Source organism: Aegilops tauschii, chromosome 7 (assembly GCF_002575655.3).
Source record: "Aegilops tauschii subsp. strangulata cultivar AL8/78 chromosome 7, Aet v6.0, whole genome shotgun sequence".
NCBI lineage: Eukaryota > Viridiplantae > Streptophyta > Magnoliopsida > Poales > Poaceae > Aegilops > Aegilops tauschii.
The window spans coordinates 169,773,620-169,795,532 of NC_053041.3; positions in this window are offsets into that span (position 1 = coordinate 169,773,620).

Here is a 21,913-nt window from a genome sequence, read left to right on the forward strand (position 1 = left end):
GATGGAGGAGGACCTGAGGGTGCGAGGAATCCCTCTAGGTACAGAGGGATGGGACCCAAGGGCCAAAAGCTGGTGGTACGGGCATGGGGGATCGCTAGACCCGGAGACAGGGGTGTGTGTTCACCGGAAGAAAAAGTTTGCTCCCACCCAAGCCCTTATTGACGCAATGACCCAAGCTCAAGAGGGCTTGATCAAGTTCAACAGAGAGAAAGACGCACTGACAATAGCCCTCGGGAATGATGAACACGGAGGACGTGTACGAGGCAAAGGCAGAATTCCGTGGAAAGTAGGGTTTTCCTAGGACAATGACCCGTACTGTTACAGAAGCCGTAAGAGAAAGACGGACCGGGATGCAGATATTTTGGCGAAGTTTGCATCGGAACTCCATGAGTTGAAGCAGACCGTGCATGAACTAGTAAAAGAAAAATCGGCTGCAGGGCCGCATGAAGATCATGAAGCGGATCGCGGAAGCCAGCAGCGGAGAAGCAGCGTGGCTTCCACGGATGCCCCGCCTGGTGCTAATGCACCGATGATCGAGATTCGTGCACCGGAGCCTCACTACCCCGTGGATGATGTAAAGGAGATGAAAGAATGTGATCTGCATTATCCCGTGGGGAACGTTTCCACGAAGGTAGCTACCGGCAGTGCTTTACCCTGTACACCTGGAGCACTCCACCACAACAACCCCATTGCATATGGCTATGCTCGTGTCACGGTGGAAGACATAGTCCAAGAGTTTGAGGACCTGGAGATTGACAAAGCTACACCCGAAGGGGAGAGAAGACTTGGAGATGTCAAGCGCCAGATCATTCTATGGAAAAAGAAGTACATAGTGTTTCCAGGCGAGGCGCCAAGGCTAACAAGTCCACCCCCCTCCGATGGTGGTGGTGGTGGTGGCGGCGGTGGTGGTGGTCGTGGTGGTTCACCTACACCTCCTTCACGCCATTCGACGCCGTCCCCCGATCCACAACCTCCGGCGGGTAAGCAGCCGCCGCCCCCAATCCTCCTCCGGCGGGTACGACGCCCCCCAATCCACCTTCGGCGAAGAAGCAGAAGCAGACGGACAGCAAGGAAACCCGCTCCTGGACTATTAACCCGGACCCTTATGTACCTAAGACCACAAGGGTACCGGAGCCATCACTGAAGCCTCTCCTCCCAAGGCCTTGGGAACTTAGTGAAGCTGAAACCAAATTGGCCGCGTCTGCTCATTATGAGAAATGGAAGGCGGATACGAAGGCGATAAAAGAGCCTGAGCCCAAGCAAGTATTCACTGAGAAGCAAAAGAAGTGGGCTAAGGATTTTTTTGACGACACCGTCCCAAGCCGAGCTGAATATGCCTGACGACTATGGACATGAACTTCGTAGGCAAGCAAAAATATTGAAGGAGGAGAAAGAAGAAAGTAAAAAAAGCGGGAAACAAGTTGACCAGCTCGGGATGCAGAATAAACAATCGATCCCCCCGCTCATAGTGAAAGCCGGTCCGGAAGAGGACCCCGAGACCATAGCAGCTGCGGCAACACTTGGATTGACAGTAGCGAGTGCCATGAAACAAGCGTCCGAGATGGGTTTGACTCTTCGTGCCTTCTTAGGCCTTGAGGATGCGCCAGTATGTGAGATAGCATTACAATATGTGCGGAATGGGCCTCTCGTCGAGCCTGCGCGGGAAAAGAGTCTACCACCACAAATGCGAAATCTGCTACGTTGGTACAAGCAATTCATAACATGGGCCGACAAAGAATATGTTTATGCGGATGTTACAGAGGAGCATCACACCAAACAGTACTCTGTACAAGTTCATATGAGTGAATTGTTCCAGCTGTTCAATCTGCGCGAGCTCGACAAATCTATGCTGAGTTGCTACGTTCTGTAAGTGATTTATTTCTACCTCATCTCGTTCTTCATTGCCTGCACTATATATATATATATATATATGTTGCGTACGCTATTATACAGATTGAAGATTTGGGAATGCAAAATAAGAAACATCCATGATGTTGGGTTCATTGACCCACATATCGTTAATGGACATGTGTTACAAAATCACCCCGAAGACGTGGAGAAAGACTTGTACAAGTTTCTTAGAAAGCATCAACTCAAAAGTCATATTCTATTTCCTTACCATTTTGGGTGAGTGTTTCTCTCTTGTGCCCATTCTCTTTTATTTACTCCATGCATGATATGTCTAATCGATGAGTTATGCATGACTGTGCATGTAACGTGTCCGCAGGTTCCACTGGATTCTGCTAAATATTGAACTTCACACCTCCAGAGTTCTAATCATGGACTCTATGGATTCGGATCCAAAGCGTTGGGCCGACATGAGAAAAATGCTGCAAAAGTAATTATTTTCAATCATTTGAGCTCTATATCGATCGGTCTCTTTCGTTCATTTCCTAATATCAAGTAACTAATAACTCCCTTGTTCATTTAATTTTCTTTGCCCTGTAGGGTTTGGAGACGGTTCTCAGAAGAAATTGTCGGTGAATTCAAACATGAGCTAGATTTTAGAAGGTTAGTTAATGTGGATAAGCAGCCACCGGGGACCAATCTATGTGGATACTATGTTTGTGAGAACATCCGGAGACACACCTCTGAGCGGAAGGCATCGGATAGCGTGCGGAAGGCGACGGATAACTTGCGGAGGAGGCTTAGTCCAGAAGCTCGCTTCCGACCAATTCAAGATGAATTAGCAGGATTTTTCATGAGGGAAGTCATCAATCCTAAAGGAGAACACTATACCGAGGACGAAGAAATTTATATGCATACCCGAGATTGAAACTTGTTCGAAGTTGTATATGGTCATCCATCCTAATTGTGTATGGAAACTTGTTCGAAGTTGTATATGGTCACCCGAGATTGAATATATATTATATATTCCTCTTGAATTCTTTTTGTTTGAAATTTCATATGCATGTATATAGTAGCGTAGAATATGTGTACTGAAACTTCATCAAAATTAAAATAAAACACAAAATAAAATATAAAAGAAATAAAACACTACAAATTGAAAAGAAAGCAGGTTTAGGGGGGCTAAAACCCTAAACCTGCGGAGGAGGCCTTTAGTCCCGGTTAGCCACGAGAACCGGGACAAAAGGTCCTCCGCCCCGACGGACTCCTGGCGTCCACGTGGACGGGCCTTTAGTCGCGGTTCGTAAGAGGCGCGACTAAAGGGGGAGCCTTTAGTCGCGCATATTTAGTCCCGGTTGCACAGCCGGGACTAAAGGCATATTTTCTACTAGTGATAGAGCCCAGAATCCATAATCAGATAGTACCACATTTATTAATTTGTGTTTATAGGCCAACATCAACCTTTCGTCAAGCAAACAATTTGTTTGCATGCAAACCCAACTGACAAAATGTGATAAAGAAGCTAAAGCATCATGCGGATTAATGTTATGCAAGGTCCAACGTCAACATGAATTCACGGGTCAAGTGAGGGTTCATTTCATGTGTGACCGAGGTGTCCATATGTGATAGCACCTTCTCGGTTGGCGTTACCTGCAGAAGACATGAACTTTTGTAGTGGTTAGTTATACGGTTTCCTATCTCCTCTTCCCCCTCCACTACTTCTCGTCCATCCTTCTTTAGGTTCTTTATCATATTCACCCTCTTCCTCTCATTGGACATGATATAGTACTTCCGATGGCCAATGTTGTTATCAGACCTTACATAAATAAAGGTATCTCCAATGCAGACCCTCAAACCGCCGGCAAATGTCCGGACCGAGCTGTCCATACACATTTTGCAATAATTTTCCATCTAACGTGGACCTGTATATGTGTGCGGACGAGTGCACTTTCCGAAATCCAGCAAACCAGACGCAAACCCGTGGGAACGTTTGCGGGATTCCGGACGTCTGCCTGGCCAACCAGAAGTTGTCACGTATCCTACTACAGCGTGGGGTGTTGTAGCGGAAAGAGGATACTATTTGGTGGAAAGCGGAGTAGTGACTTGTATTTGGCGTATAGTGGCTTTCATTTGGCGAAAAGTGAATTTCATTTGGTCTTATATTTGGCGGAAGGTGACTTAAGTGGTTTTCCTCCACCTCCAGTCGCCGCTCCCCTATCCGCGCTCTCTCCACCTCTTGGTTGCTCGTTCCCATCTACTCCCGGCCAGGTGTCACTGTCCGCGGGGAAGAGGAGTGTGTGGTTCCGGATGCGGCCAGGTTGAGGCTAATAGGTACGAGAGGAGTCTCTGCACCATCACTTCTTGAGCCGCAATCATGGTTGCATGGTGGCAAACTTTAACTCTTCAAGGGCAGACATATCCACTAACCTCCATAGGCTTAACCATGTTAATATTAACCGCCTGATTAATAATATGTTTTTCTCTAATTGGTTCGTTAACTGTTTTTAGGACTCTCGATTATTTTTCAGCAAGTTAATATGATGCGCAATGGATTTCACATTTATTGCGATGAAGACGTGTCAGAATTCATTTGTGTTCAAATATGAGTGCAACCTATGGTTCTTGGGATGTGCAGTGATGCAAACCTATGCGTGCAGGTTTTGTTAAGTTATGAGAAAAATCAATGAACTGAGCATAGCTCAAATGGTTAGGTTATTTATGATGGAACCAACTCATCAGGGTTTAAGTCTAAAACTTGACACCGGTGATCGCATTTTTCTATATTTATTTTAGGCGGTGTTCGTTTAGTGGGGCTGGGGGAGATGATGCTCCCGTAGACGTCTGTGACGATTTCATCAATTACAAGATGTTGTGTCTGCTGAGTATGCGTGTGTACTTGCCTTCATAATTTATCTCAAATAAGTGACTCAACTTTGTACTAAGTTTACGCTAAAGTTAATACAAAACTGAGTCACTTATTTTGAGACGGAGGGAGTATATAGGAAAGTATACGAGTATGACTTTTCCATGATCTTTTGATTGACGGGTCTTATGCAGTCCAGGATATATAAACAATCCTATGTAGTGCTCACGTAAGTTCAAGCAATGTTCGGGCTGGGTAGCTTTTCGTAGCAGGATACACACAACATAGCGTTTATTACAAAGTTTTAGCCAACAGCTGAAGGAGAGGAACCAACAAGCTGGTCATACAATCTCTATAGATAGTACCCCAAGAGTCGATGAAGTTGATGATTCACCACCCAAAGAGTTAGCTGAGAGCTGAAGGAGAACCATACAATCGCTAGAGATAGTTAGCTAGGAAGTCCCGATGCGGCGCGGTGGATTTGCATTGGACTGAAGTCTCCATCTCGAGCACATCTGCACATGCGATAGTACGAGATTGAGCGAATCCACCAGCGGATCGATGAAGGGGATGATCCACCACCCACGCTAACTTGCTTGGTCTGCGGGAAAGGAACCAGCAGCTAACCCTTTCAAGCTACCATAGCTAGCGACCGCCTCGCTCCCTGCCGACGATCGAGATTAGCAAGTTCCCATCCACTGTTAATTTGCGGCTGCTTGATGATCACCCGACAGGAGTCCGTAATGTCTCACACCAACGTGCTTAGGGGTTGGGATCTGACGCTAATGACGGATTAGATGGCCGGGTGGCGTCTTTGGCTCCGGGGAGGTTGGCAGGTGGTACTGGTTAATTAGTTTGTTGTGTCCTGTGGCCGGGCCTGTCATGACATCGGCTCAACGTATGATTAAACAAGTTGTTTAAGCAGCATCATTATCCTCCTGTGCCCTAAACATCTGCACCGGCGTTGCTTTGGATCGATGCCTCTCGTATCATGACATCGGCTTGATGATCGATGCCTCTCGTATTGTGCCCTAAAGATCCCATGTTCTACTGGACTTGCAGTCTCGTCGTTCATACGAGGCACTCCTGCACAAATCGCCCTCCTACCTTGGTCTATAAAGCTAAGGGGTTGGCCTCCCGTTCATTCACAATAATCTTGATCACCCACCTCTTCATCATCTCCTTCCTCCAACGAGAATCCCTGTCGAGCCATTGTTCCTTTCACTTCCACCCCCCTTCCCGCTATGGAGCCTGTGATCCGTGGTCGTCCCACGTACCTCGAGGTCCACTACCCCCTTGTCCAGGATCACAACGCGCTGGTCTGCCTCGTCAACATTACTCCTGCCATGCCTGTTTTCCTCCCTTGGCTCAAGCGCGTCTTCCACCAGCGTTTGGGCATCACGGCGGTGCGCTTCGCTGGCTCCTCTGTTGCCACTGCCTTTGTCGTGTTCCAGAGGGAGACCGATCAGTTGCGCGCCCTCCGGGCCAGCCCCGTGGACGTGGGGGCTCGCCGGGTTGACATCCGGCCACACCATGCGCGGAGCAACTCCTTCTCTTTCGCCTACCGCCACATTGTTTGCCTCTCCCTGGAGAAAATGCCGCTTGAGCTCTGGAGCCGGCGTGGCGTGGCAGCCAGCGTCTCGGGCTTCGCCGACCTGATCAACGTCGAGCATGCTTGCCTGCATGGCCGGGACTTCGCCGGCATCTTTGTCCTGGCCAAGGTGGAGGCGCTCCAGCACATACCCCACCACATATCATTTCACAAGATCAACGGCACCGGCCCGGCCTATGCAGATGTCTACATCAATGAGATATGGGATGTGGCTCGGTCCCTTGGGAATCCTGCCGCCCCCCCACGCTCAGGCCACCATCCATTTGATGGACGTGTTCACTCGCCGCCGCGGAGCCCTCCTGCAAGGGACCGCACCTGCCGGAAATCATCGCAAGGGCTGACTACGGCCGCTGAGCGCGCGCTCCGCGCCTACAAACGCCCCCACCTGGCCTCCTTCAACGACTTCATGGCGATGCTGAAGCTCTCTGCCAAGCCCAAGTTCAAGCTCCCGGTGGTCACGGGCATGCTGGACGTGTCCGACTTCGACGCGGATTCGGAGTATGACGGCCACCTCAAGCGCCTGCTGGTCGCCGCGCCCGTGGCTCGGCCTCATGCGGTCACGTACTTTGACCCAGACCACGCCAAGTTCTTCTTCAAGCTGGAGCTTAGCCTGGGCAGGGTCTTCCATGGCGCCATCTCGGTTGGCCCTGCCAGCAGGCTGGATGACGGCTATTTCCCCGTCTTCGACCTTTCCATGGGCAAGCAATCCCGACAGAGGTGCAACTCCCTTCTTTTCAAGTTCTGGCCAAAAAGTCTCTCGGATGATCCGTTCGCTCCTGAGACGATGTGCAGCCGCACGTTGCCTTTACTCCCTTCTGTTGACTGCCGCTTTGCGCCAAAACCTAATGTGCCACTGAGCCTCTTCAACTACGTGGGCCCAAGCTTGTCCCTTGCCACTGCCACTGCTTCGGATAGCTATGCCGCCTCCACCGCTTTTCTCGAGCTTCAGTGCCAGATTTGGCTTACCTCGCCGCCAACCTGCACTATGCCGGCGGCAGCTGGGCCATCATCCCATGCTTCTCCTGCTTGTGAGGCCAAAACCGATCTATTGACTGGCACCCCGCTCGTTCATGCTTCCTTCTACTCCCTGCCAGCGGCCATAGCTCCATACGCTTGTGGCTGTCTTGTTCCGCCCAAAGGGCCCACCAGTTCCCAGTGCAAGGCGTCTCCGGTGCTCCTGCCGCTTTTCCCGGCACCGTCAGCAGCTGCAACAATGGATGTCGCATACTCCGCGGCTAACCCGGTCATCCTCGACTCATCGGCGTCGGTGGACGCGCCGGCTGAGCTGGTGGCTGATGACCCCGCCGCCAGCAAGGACCAGGAGATGCGTGTTGCTGTCGTGGCCCAGTCAGAGCTGGCACTCGAGCAGGCGCCGCCCAGGCGCAGCGCGAGGCTGATGAATTTGCTGGATGGGCCGCGGGTGAGATGGGTGGAGCGAGCGGCCAAGCGCAAGGAGTCGCTGTCTGCATCCACTGCTTCCGGCTCCTCGTCTGGGCACTCATCCGGCCCGTCCTCCGCTCCTCGCAAGAGGGCCAAGAAGATCAAGGACGTCTCCTCGGCCTCGCTGATCGAGTTACCGCTCAGGCGCACGCCCAAGACTATCTGGAGGAACAAGCTCAAGGCGCTATCATACTGCTGTGATCTCATTGCCTCTGATATTCTGCTCAAGCCGGAAGATCGTTCTGCCGCCTCCACTTCCCACGCGCGTGCACTAGACCTCAACGATTAGGAGATGTGGAGTGTTCATTGCACTGGAGCTGTTGCATGGGTTTGTCCCTTCCCAGCCTGTCGGCGGCGTCTTCTGTTTCGTCTCTCTGTCTTGTGTTGTTGTCCGTTCTCGCGGGTAATCAGGTCTCCATTTTAGCTTTGGTTCTGGTCTTGTTCTGTACTTTTGCTAGTCGCTTTATTAGTATGCCCTAGCGCCTTTTGGGTTGTAGGCTCGAGCTCTACATTGATGCATGGCATGTTTGCTTTCTTATTGCATTGCGTCTCTTCTTTTTCCTCTCTGTGTTTTTATTACTGTTTCTTGTGCATGCGTTCTTTCCCTCCATGAAGATTGCTAATTGGAATGTTCGTGGGCTGGGGGATGTTAACAAGCATTGTCTGGTTCGACATGCCATCAACTCATGCAAACCTGCAATTGTGTGCCTGCAAGAGACGAAACTGAGAGATATCACGGATTTTTGAATTCGGGAAGTTCATGCCAGCTTACCTTAACAATTTCTGCTTTAAACCAGCTGATAGCACGTGCAGTGTTATTTTGGTTGTGTTAGAAGTACACATACATGTAATTAGAGATAAGGAGAGATAGAGATATAATTAGTTTAAACATATCTTGTCTTGTGTTATACTCCAAGTCTCTCCCCTCACTATGTATTCTGCAAATACCCACGATGACCAGATCAATATAACAAGAAATATTTAGGTTCCAATATTTTCCATAGTTTGCATGGGTCTCTTTGGTGCATGGTACTCTAATTGGGCAGGAGAACTTTCATGTTTCTATGGCATTCGCATCAGCATCAAATAATATCTGGTTCACTCTAACCACAGCCTGTATATGCTCCTTGTGATGATGTTTTACGACCGGATTTCTTTGACTCTATAAACAGTGTCATTACCCAAGTTAATGGGCCGTTGATTCTTTTGGGTGGTTTCAACATGTACCATTATGATTTTGAGAAGATCAATTATCGAATTAATTTGTCCATGCCGGGGGGCTGCTTATTGATTGGATCAACAGCCCCGGATGATGGATATTAATATTGTCAACAGGCAGTTTACTTGGTCTAACAGCCGAAGGGAGCACACTTTGGTTAAGCTAGACAGGGTGCTGATTAATGCAGAATGGAGCATGGCTTTTGCAGATATACTACATCGACATTGTGTGTCACCTTTGTCATGCCAAGACCATGTGCCAATTTGTGTGACGCTCCGCTCACATTTGGCCAAGCCTAAGATATTCCGACTCGAAAATCACTTGATGCACGTTCCTGAGGCTCAAGAATGTTGATGGCTAATTGTTGGTCCCAAGGGCACCGCTATATCACCTCCACCACGTCCAAGTTTAGTGTTAAATTCAGAAGATTGTGCGCAGCTCTGCGGCAATGGGCGAGCAGAAAAGGAAACCCACAATTACTGATTTCCAATAATAAAATTGTGCTTGATTACATCAATGCGGTAGAAGAAAGTTAGAATCCTTGCTCAAATGGCAATCCATTTACTGGAAGCAGAGATCCAAGCTCAATTGGTGCCGATTCGGGGTGAAAACTCACGTTTCTTCCGCCTTCCAGCCAACTATCATGTTAGAAGGGATTTTGTTCCGGTTCTAGTTAAGGACGGAGTAGAGAATTTTCAGGATTCTAATAGTCTTTTTCCGATAAAAGGGGCCACACGCCCCCCCCCCCCCCCCCCCCCCATTTTCATTAAGAAAAAGGAGTCTCCAGATCACAAGGAACCAAAAAAACAAATTACACATAGCCCCCCCCCCCCCCCCCCCCCGCGGAGAAACTCGTCACCACAAAAGTGAACCTATAAGGGATGCCAAAAGAGATACATCAACAACAAATGAGAAACTACCATCTTAATCTACAACTCTCTCTACACTAGGTAGGGAGTGCGGGCTTGCCGCATTCCTGCGGGTGCTGTCATATCCTACCCGGTAACAAAACAATGTAAACAATAAGACCAGAATGAAATAACTCAAAGCAAGGAACGATAAATTCCGTAGTCATGTCCAACTTGGTTGGATATGATTGGGATTCGATAGGTCTACAAAGCGGAAGGCAAAAGTGCATGGGTTCAAGACATTGTAAGTGCATGACAACTTATTTGCAATGCTTGTACAAAGCGAAGCAACTTCAAACACATGCATCACCATGAAGATCCTGAGATCACACATATAAGTTTTGCCTTTGTCCTCAATACTATCTAGGAAAAACAGGTTACTAGAATAGCATACTAACTGCACCCCCTTGTTACACAACCATATACCCCCGTATGACACACATTATATTCCAAAGGTTCAAGGATCGGTATGTTATACTGAAAGAAAGCCAGGAATAATTCTACCCAAGAGAGTGCCATGGATAGGGGGTGCAGCTTGCCACACCGCCTGCACAAAATCACAAAATCCCCACATGACAGGTTGCCTCCACCAAAAAAGCATGTAGCCACAGCCCATAAGTGATTGGCCATTGGGATAAACACAACCCGTAATACACAACACATGTTCCTATAATCATGATAGGAAAATATAAATAGTTGCCAATTAGAATTACACAACAAACTAAACGTTTCCAAAAAAAGAAACTGCATAAAATTACAGAAGACGTGCTTGGAAGCTATATAATTCAACGTGCATCATTATGCTCATACAAATGAAAAAAAATGAAAAGATGTCATAGCTAAACATAATTCAGTCCTCATCCATAATCTCTCTAATCCATGCATCCTTCAAGTAGTGCGAAGGAACAAAGTAGGTCATGGCAGGCTCAGTTTTGAAAAGAATCTCTTCAATCTTGCAGAAAAAACTAGAAATTCGTATCATTATGTTTAGAGAAATTAAAGAAACCAGGGAGACTGAAGGAGTACATAGTACATTTTAGCAAAACTAAATACAATTCTATATCAAGAAAACATCTATAAACCAAAAAACTTCTATACTATATATCTAATTTGTACCTCACTCGAAATTGGGAATATCATTATGTTTTTTATAGCAGTAACAACGCAAGCACAAACCATAGCAACTAAGATTCGCCACTAGAATAAAAAATCATAAGCAAAAGGTATTGTACAATAGAAGAATGGAGAGTAGAGATGAAACGAATGTACCAAACACATGCAACCAACTTCCTAAGAATGTGTCTGGTATTGGACACTTTTTCAACTCAGCCTACTCCTATCCAATCAATGATGATTTATGACTCGGATCAAGTCATAGGACTGGAGTGCCATGATTATATTAGTAAAATAAAAATAGAAGGAGCTTAAGTAACTAGTTACCAACCTTATTTGTTCATACTTTTGGGTGGCGGTGGGATGCTTCTACTAAGCACCGAGGAAGAGGGAGGAAGAACATGACACCAATGCATCCTTTGTGCAAGGAAAAAGGAACCAATGATGCAAGAGAACACTACAGGAAAAAGTGTTAGCCACAACTTTTGTTGGTGACGCATCATTTTCAACCAACGCCATCACTATTTTTTTAAATAGTGGTTGCGGCGGCTTATTTGGTACAACATTATTAGGGACATAGTGGTGGCATAGGAAAATAGTCGGACGTCACATGTATATGGGACCCACACCTTGTACAAGGCATAATATAGTGTTGGTGTGGTATAACACGGAACGCCAGCACTATTATGTTTAGTTGTGGCATGTCATATGGGTCGCAAGACTGAACCTTTGTTAGACCCCACCGCCTCCCCCTCGCGTCGCCTCCCCCCAGGCGGCGCCAGGGGCCCCGAAACCCTAGCGCCAGCAGCACCTTCTTGCCGCCCCTTCCTGCCGTCGTTGCCGCCGGCGTGGGCCGCGGTGGCGGCGGGCCCGGTGCCAAAGGTTTCTGGGCGGGTGGATGCGGCGGATCCCATCTGAGGCGGCGGGGGCGGCTCCTCTCGTGCGATCCAACGGCGGCGGCTAGGACGGCGAATCCGGGCTGTGCGGCGGGGGCCGGAGCACCATCGCCAGTGGAGCGGCGGCCCTGCATGGACGGCGGCGGTGGCAGCGCCCCATCCGGCGGGGTGGGCTGTCCTGGTCGTGATGGTGATGGCGGTCACTGCGGATCCAACGCCCCGTTTGGATCCGTCGCGGGGAGGCCTTCCGCCGACCGGCGGCGCGTGGAGGGACCGGTGAGGAGATGCCGGATCTCCGCCGGAGTACCGACGGCGACATACGTCTTCGTGGCGAGGTTCCGCTCGGTTCCAGCCAGCCACGAGGTTGGGAAGACGTGGCTTCCGGTGAAAATCGCGCCTGACTGCGGCCTTGGAGGACGATGGCGGCGTCTCAGACGTCGTTCCCTTCTGGAGGCATCGTCGTTGCAGGTCACATCAACCTGATCGGGAAGTTCCGGGGGAAACCCTAGATCTGGGTATACCGGATCAGACGATGACGATGCCTTCGGTATCGTTCTCCCTCATGGGGGCATCGTTTTGGAGCAAGTGCTGGTTGGAGGGGACAAGAGGAGGAGCGGTGTTTCCTCTGCTCCATTGATGACGGCGGATCTCGGCGGCGTGGCGTAGTGGAGACTTGGCGCCTGATGAGCGGAGAAGGACTCGCGCAGGAGGGTGACGCTGCCTGGCGTCGTGGTGGCGTCGGCGGCAGTTAGACCGGGCAATGTTGATGCAGCAGTACAGCTCTGAAGATGGATTGGTGGCAGATGGCTGCGGCGGCCTCATACCCGGCAGGCGTCCTGGTTGAGAAGCACGCCAGACTTATGGGTGCCCATACCCGGCAGGCGTCCTGGTTGGGACCTCAAGTCTTAGATGTTAGGTTTGGCTGCGAGGTCTGTTTGGTATTAGGCCAAGACTTTCAGCGCCCCTACATCAACTGGATAGGGATAGCGACAGATGTTGCTTAGTTTGGTGGCTTTAGGCTTATTGTTGTATGACTCTGTAAGGTCTTGTGTCAATAATTAATAAAATGGCCGTATGCATCGTTCAGATGCAGAGGCCGGGGGTCGTCCTCCTTTTCTAAAAAAATGTCATATGGGTCGCCACGTCAGCAATACATGACTTGGGGTCCAATGTTTGGAATTACTTCTATTTATAGTTATTTGGAATTACTTTTATATTATTTCCATTGGAAAAACTGACATTTTTTATATTATTCTAAATGGAATATTCTTTTGACTTTAAAGTACTACTATTATTTTGTATTACTTTTATTAAGTTGTGAATATTGTTTTAACTTTAAATTACTATTATTATTTTGTATTACTTTTACGAAGTTATGAGTATTGTTTTATTAAATTAAGAATATTGTATTGCTTTTACTAATTTAAGAATACTGTTTTGACATTAAAGTACTATTATTACTAGTAAATTGTACGTGCTTTGCACATCATTTAAATATATAAAAGCATGGGAAAATAGATTTGAATAAGTATTTCCTTTCTTAGAATCGTGTTGGACAAGATATATCCAACTTGGTTCTTACCCCTCTAGAATCCAGATTGTTCTAGTCTCTTCATTATTAGTATCAGATAAGCATGTGAAAAGATGCTTCTAGAACACATGAGACGGTAGAGTTAGGGGCTCAATTAGAAGGCCACATGGCAGAATCTTGTGAGTTGAAAACTTTATCCAACGGATGATAATGCTCGGATTTGCCATCTCTCGACCATTGGATGAAGGATATCCAATGGCAAATATTTGAAGCTATTGGCACACTATATAGTGGTATAGATATTTTATATTACTTTTATTAAGTTATGAATATTGCTTTTTATTAAATTAAGAATAATATATGCTTTTATTTTAATTGCTTTTACTAATTTAAGAATATTGTTTTGACATTACAGTAGTATTATTATTTTGTATTACTTTTATTAAGTTATGAATATTGTGTTTATTAAATTAAGAATATTGTATTGCTTTTATTTTAAATGCTTTTACTAATTTAAGAATATTATTTTGACTTTAAAGTACTATTATTATTTTTTATTACTTTTATTAAGTTATGAATATTGTTTTTGTTATATTAAGCATATTGTATTAATTTTATTTTAATTGCTTTTACTAATTTAAGAATATTGTTTTGACTTTAAAGTATTATTATTATTTAGTAGTACTTTTACTAAGTTATGAATATAGTTTTTATTAAATTAAGAATATTGTATTGCTTTTACTAAAGTAAAAGATTTACTTGTTTTTGCTAAATTTATTTTTTTGCTTATTGGGCCAAGCCCATAAATTTTTAGGAGGCAGTGGGGTTCAAAAACAAGGGCAACGCCCCCCTCGCTTCATCCTTTCTCTCTCTACCACCGCTCCCTCTCTCTTAGCCCTCGCTCTCTCGATCCCCTTTCTCTCGCCGCTCGTTGCCCTCACGTTCCAGCGGGTTCCGTCGTTAGGTAACAGGTAAATCTCCCTCTCTCCATGCCCTACTCTAGAATCATTTGATTATATTTAGTTTGATTTTGTTTGATTTGACTTTGTTGGATTTGCATTGCTAGGGTTTCAGTGACGATGGCGGCCAGCTGCTAGGTTTCATCCTCTCCACCTTCATACCCTCTACGACATTGACTACAAATCATCGGTGAGTTCGTCCCCTCCACGACATTGACTACAAATCGTTGGTGATGGGCGTTTCAGTTTGGCAGTGTAAGATAATTTGACTAGGTAGGAAAAATTAGGAGTTTTTTAGAAACTATAATGGGAAGTGAACAAGCCAAATGAATAGAAACTACAATGTGAAGTGAGTAGGCCAAATTAGGAGTTTGGTAGTGCATGATAATTTGAATAGATGGATAATTTGCATGTATTGAAACTACCATATGTGTTGGATATATAATTTGGGTTTGCCCTGTGCATTTTGAACACGTTGAAGCAGTGCCAAATTAGTGCAAAATCATGCTCAAGGCATTTTGATACACATGGCATGTTTGGTTGCGATCCACACTTTGTGTGCCACAAGTGTGGCATGCTGCTACAGTTTTTGTGGTGGCCAAATTGGCCAAAGTGGGGTATGTGACTAAAAACGTGTGGCATGCTAGTTCATTCTTTCAATTTATGCTAGTTCAATTGTATGTGTTTGTATGTGTAGAAACTACCATGTGTTAAATAATTAGGAGTGCGTATGTTGAACTACTTTGTCTAACTAATTATTTATTTGTTAGTTCATGGGCAATTCTGAAGGCAACAATGAGGAGATGTAAAATGTGGACATGCTCTACAAAGATCTCTTAGAGACTCATCAATATACCATCAACAGCCGGTAAGAGGTGAATGCCTTGCTAAAGGCGGAGATTAAAGAGTTGCACAACAAGAGTGTCAGCTCGTTCAGAAGACTAATAAGCTGAGGGACGAGAGGGATAAGCTGATCGAGGATAGGGATGAGCTGAAGTAGGAGAGAAAACTCCTTTCGGTGGAGAGGAATGAGCTCATGGTGGACATAGCTCATTTCAAAAAAGGAGAGGGCAACAGAAAGAAGCTTCGCCTGCTGAGCGTAATCCTTGATGAAGAGTAGTTCTTTAACTAGCTAGTCCATCTTGAGTTGATGAGTAACTTTTGTGAAGTTTAATTAACTTGTTAAGTTGATGAGTATCTTGTGTTTATGAGTATCTATTGAGTAACTAGCTAGTACCTTTTGTGAAGTACAATTATTTAGTTCGTGAAGTAAAATATTTTTTATTACCAAAAAACAATTTGCTAGCATTGGCCAACAAGGAACGACGATGTTAAGATGAACTTACTACTGGCGTTGGCCACATGGCACGCCAGCAACACCTAAAATACTGCTGACGTGGGCTCCAATGCCACCACTACTTTTTAGCAATGGCGTCATATTGGTGGTGTCGAGCATCCACGCCAGCAAGGCCGTTTTTGCCACGCCATAGCTAAGATTTTCTGCACTAGTGGAAGGGGGCACAAGCGAAGCATATACATGTTTGGCGGTGTGGTGGATGGCAGGGAGGGCGATTACGGTAACATCGATGGTGGTGGCATCAAGTCACTGGAACCAGGGAAGCCCCCATTGGTGATTTGGCCAGTAGTGTTCCCCTTTTGGGTTGTCTCGATGGCTTGGTCCTCACTCCAGAGTACATATCAATTAGAAAAGGGTTGTGCAGTTGTTCATATCAAATGAAGTCTCTCACCCCAAAGGTTTCTCTAAACATACTGACGCAATAAAGAAGGGAACTACCAGAAGTTTGCTAGCAAACATGTAACTAAAATAATGAATGCAGGAAAAAGATGGACCTAACCATTAAAGTAGTATCTTTATCTATTCCAAACGATAGTTTCCATGCTTTTTGTTTTAAATCTGTTGTCAATGACGGACTATCAATAGAAATTCCTCACAACAAATTACAAGGTCGATCTTCAAACAGTTTCTACTAGATGAATTCGCTATTTGAACCAAACATTGTGTATTTTAGAAGCCAAAACACATGCAAGGATAATCTACAGCTTGATGCTCAACTGAGTAACTACTCAATGCTCACAACTATCCATCACGCAATGGGTAATGTCCTAACTAGCTGGTTTATACTTTGGGGCATGATATAAATGGAGGTTTCCTTTGTAGTATAGATACCATAACACACACGGGGAAGGAAAATTCAGAGACATATATCACACATCAGCAACAAGTTTATTTTGAAGTAAGAAACATCACTATTTAAGCATCTCAATTGAAACAAAACCATACAAGGAAAATATATAGTAAAAATAACCAAGCATGATAAGTTTGACCTTTAATAACTTATAGATGAAGTAAATGAAGTCCCCATCTAGTGTTGCAAGCAGATCCACCAGATGTTCTCTGCAAACCTGCATATATATCTTTATGCCGATGATACAAATGGTGCAGTGTAAGAGTGCATATCCATCTTCATGCCAATGAAATGAAATGTAAAATATGGAGTGTTAAGGATAATTAAACCATTCTTTGCACCAGCATAACAAAGGCCTTTTCTTAACTAAACAAAGGTTTTGAAGTACATAATGAATCTGGAATGCATAAAACAATAAAAAATTAAATGATATAACTGCAAGTAGTCTTCTTTAGACAAAACAAAGACCACTTGGCTTTACCTGGTAAACTTTCACACCTCCCACGAAGAAGGAACAACTGGATGATTGGAACACAATGACAAACAGTTGTAGCCAACACAACTAACAACAAAAATGGTGCCCAATTACCACTTGACAGACAAAAGCAAAAAATACTAAATTAATAGCTTAGCGCATTGCCCTATAACAATAGATGCTATATATATTGTATCCATGGATCAAATAATAACCTTCTAAGGTTATTCTTATTGTTTCAGTTGAATTGCTTCAAATGTGTAGTTCTTCGACTTCTGTATACTCTTTGATCACGGGCATCACTTTGTTTCAGAAAACAATGTGAAACCAACCTACAGTAAGAATTAAACATATGCTTGTTATAAATTTGGAAAATAGTATGCATTGATATATGCTTGTTATAAAATCAAAAATCAATGGATGGAAGCAATAACGCGGACTATATATCCCAACCATACGACGTTAGCTTATTCCTGAAGCTACCTTGCGGAGCTCTTTTGTTGTCCATTGTTTGGTGCTCCGGGTTGGTTAAAATATTCAGTATTTACACACCAGGACCGATGTCATCGATGCATAAATTTTTTGACTATGTCATCGATGCATCATTAACAAGTCCCATGTCCAACATCTCTCTAATTCACCCTCTATGCCATGTGAAGGGGTCCCCAATATAATAAAACCCAAGCCACGCAGCTCGTAATCATCGATGACGCTCTAGAATATAAGTCTTGCATATACTGAGATGGATGTGGATTCCTGCCCTCTTTCTTGTGCAAGAATTGTATTTCATTAAGTTGTTCTACCAAAATCCATTGGGAATCAAGAATTTGGTGTATCTATCTCATACAATTCCATGTCAGGTGCTTGTTCTCCCAACAAAATTCCTTGTACATCCATGTCAAGCACCAAACACTATTATCCTTTTCCTCAACTAGGCGCCTTTAGATCCCCTATACTAATACTGCTTTTTGCACATCATCCTCATTGTAAGTTAGTTGCCATCAAAACAATGTTCATATGTTTTGTTACTTTGGACTAAACTTTTTGTAGAATAGACCCGTCTATTTGCTACCCTTCAAACGTAAAGAGATGATTAAAATAGTTTTGTGTATGGCGCTTCAATCCAGCCATACCTTCTAACCAATTTTTGTTGTCATCTTTCAATCTTTTAGCGAATTTCCTTTTTCTTCTAGCAGACGCAAGGGCCTGAAAGTAAGCGGCGTTGCGATCACCACTTTTCAACCAACTCGCATGAGAACTTTGCTAACTTGAATTTCTTCTAACTCAAGTAGGTATTCGATCAATTTTCCAAGTTCTTTTTTACTCTATATGATTTCCATCATTCATCAACCCAGAAACAACATTTTCCGGGTCTCTTTGTGCCTTATGGAGTCTCTTTCTTATTATCTTTAGCACCCGCTAATCCCAATCTTGGAATGGCGCACATCTTATTCATCTTCTCATAGATACATGTGACGCTCGGGTTAGCCCCAATCTTAGAATAGGCCTCTGGCACAGTCGATTTAAAGCTCGCTTCCCTTAACCAACGTGCCTCAATCCTATTTTGTTGCCTATTGTTTGGTGCTTCAGGTTGGTTATAATATTCAGTATTTACACACAAAGGTCGATGATTAGAATGGTTGTACTCCACATTTTCCAATGTTGCATTGGGAAGTGTTGCGCATGCATCATTAACATGTCCCTTGTCCAACCTATCTCTATCTCGCCCTCCACGCCATGTGAAGGGGTCACTAATAAACCCCAAGTTGTGCAGCTCGCAATCGTGATAGCGCTCTAGAAGGTTTGCATATAATGAGATGGACATGGATTCACGCCTTTTTTCTAATGCAAGAATTGTATTTCATTAAGGTTGCTTAAAATATCCATGGGAGATAAATACTTAGGGGTAGCTGTCTCATGTAGTTCCATGTCAAGTGCTTGTTCTCCCAATGATTTTTTTTCTATACATATTTGTCAAGATACAAACACGATGATTATTTTCCTCAACCAAATGCCTTTAGATCGCTATACTAAATTATTATTTTTTCACATCGTACTCATTATAAGGTGCCATCAAAATATTATGCATCTATTTGTAACTTTGGACTAAACTTTTTGTAGAATAGAGGGGGCTACTTGCTGCACTTCAGACGTAAATAGGTAAGTAAAATAGTTTTGTATATAAGGATTTAATCCAACCATACCTTCTAACCAATTCCCATTGTCATCTTTCAATCTTTTAAAGAATTTTCTCTTTCTTCTAGCAGACGCAAAAGGCCTGAAAGAAAGTGGTGTCGCGGTCACCACTTTTCAACCAAGTCGCACGGAACATTTGCATAACTTGAATTTCTTGTAACTCTAGTTGGTATTCAATCAGTTCTATCAGTTCTTTTTTCTTTGTGTCATTTTCATCATCCATCGGTCTTGATATTACCTTTTTGAGGTATTTTTGTTACTTACAGAATCTCTTCCTTGGCTTCTTTAGCACCCGTTGATCTCAATCATGTAATTCAATGTGCATCTTATTCAGCTTATCATAAATATATGTGACGCCCAGGTCAGCCGCAATCTTGCACCAGGCCCCTAGCACTGTCACATTAAAGCTCTCTTCCCTTAACCACCATGCCTCAAACCTATTTTGTTGTCTATTGTTTGGTGCTTTGGGTTGGTAATAATATTCAGTATTTAGACACAAGGACCGATGATCAGAATGGTTGAACTCCATATTTTCCAACACCGCATTGGGGAAGGGTGTCATCCATGTATCATTACCAAGTCCCCTATCGAACCTCTCTCTAATCCATCTATGCCATGTGATAGGATCCCTAATAAGCCCCAAGTGGTGCAACTCGTAATCATCGATAGCGCTATGGAAGGCTTGCATATGCTGATATGGACGTGGATTGTCGTCTTCTTTCTCGTGCAAGAATTGTATTTCATTAAGGTCGCCTAGCAAAATCCATGGGAGATCAAGACTTTGGTGTACCTATATTCCATGTTAGGTACTTGTGCTCCCAAAGAAATTCGGTGTACATCTATGTTAAGCACCAAATATGATTATTATTTTCCTCAACCAGGCGCCTTTAGATCCCCTATACTAATTGTTTTCCATACATCATCCTCATTATAAGGTGCCCTAAAAAAATATTCATCTGCTTTGTAACTTTGGACAGAGCTTTTCATGGAATAGAGGGGTATATTTGCTGCAATTCAGACGTAAACAAATGAGTAAGATAGTTTTGTATATCTAGGTTTAATCCAACCGTACCTTTAACAAAGTCCCACTGTCATCTTTCAGTCTATCAATGAAGTTTCTCTTTCTTCTAGCAAACGCATAAGGCATGAAAGAAAGCAGTGTCGCGGTCACCAGTTTTCAACCAAGTTGCACGAGGCATTTGCATAACTTGAATTTCTTCAAACTCCAATAGGTATTCAATCAATTCTGCAAGTTCTTTTTTCTTTGTATCATTTTCATCATTCAATCGGCCCTGACAAAACCTTTTCGAGGTCTCTTTGTGCCTTACAGAGTCTCTTCCTTGGCATATTTAGCACCCACTGATCCCAATCATGGAATTCTATAGGCCTCTTATTCAGCTTCTCATAGATACATGTGACGCCTTGGTCAGCCCCAAACTTACACAAGGCCTCTTATAGTCGTGTTAAAGAGCTAACCATCATGCCTCAAACCTGTTTTGTTGGCCATTGTTGGGTGCTTGGGTTGGTTATAATATTCACTAATTACACACAAGGGCCGATGATCAGAATGGTTGTACTCCATATATTTCAACACCGCATTGAGGAAGAGTGTCACCCATGCATCAATAACAAGTCCTTTGTCCAACCTCTCACTAATTTGCCCTCTATGCCATGTGAAAGGGTCCCTAATAAATCCTAAGTTGTGTAGCTTGCAATCACCAGTAGCGCTCTGGAAGGCTTGCATATACAGACATGGATGTGGATTCCGGCCTTCTTTCTTGTGCAAGAACTGTATTTCATTAAGGACACCTAACAAAATCCATGGGAGATCAAGACTTCGGTGTAGCTGTCTCATACGGTTCCATGTCAGGTGCTTGTTCTCCCAGCGAAATTCCCCGTACATCTGTGTCAAGCGCCAAACACTATTATTCTTTTCCTTGGTTTTAACATCAACGAACATAGGATCAAGAGCTAACCCTTAAACTTCTACATCGCTTTTCCAAAAAAAGTAGCAACCCTCCTTTCTACCATTACTCGAGCACACAAACTTCTGATCCACCTTTAATTTCCTCCTTCAATATATATTCAGCGAGTAAAATCCACCACTGGTCCTAAAAGTATTCGAGGTGTGTCACTTTAGTCCTAAAACTATGAAAACGCATATCTAAGTCCTACTTCTTTCTAAAGTGTGCCACCGCCGGTCCTAAACTCCCCGGAGCAAGCCTGACCTGCACCCGTGGCACTTTGAACTTTGCCACGTCCAATTGAAGTGCCACGTTGGGAAAACAGCTTCACTGGATACATTGCAATACACCCCCTGAATTTCTTACCCTCATATTGTGCCCCCACCGTGTTTTCTCTGCTTCTCTAGCACACGCACAAGTCATAGGCGACTGGGGCGCAGCGGCAGCCGGCGGAGGTCGCCGGAAGCAGGCGACCGGCGGAGCGGGTGCTCGCGCGGATGGCCCCACGATGGCATGCCCCCTGCGATCCCCCACCAGTGTACAGTACGACCCTAGCCCTAATCCTCTAAATCCTTGCCTAAATCCTTTCCCAATCTCTATAATATTTGACCTTTGGTCCGATCTATGTTATCAAGTGGTTACGTGGTTGGATTGTACTGCTATGGTTGTACAGGCGGCCGGC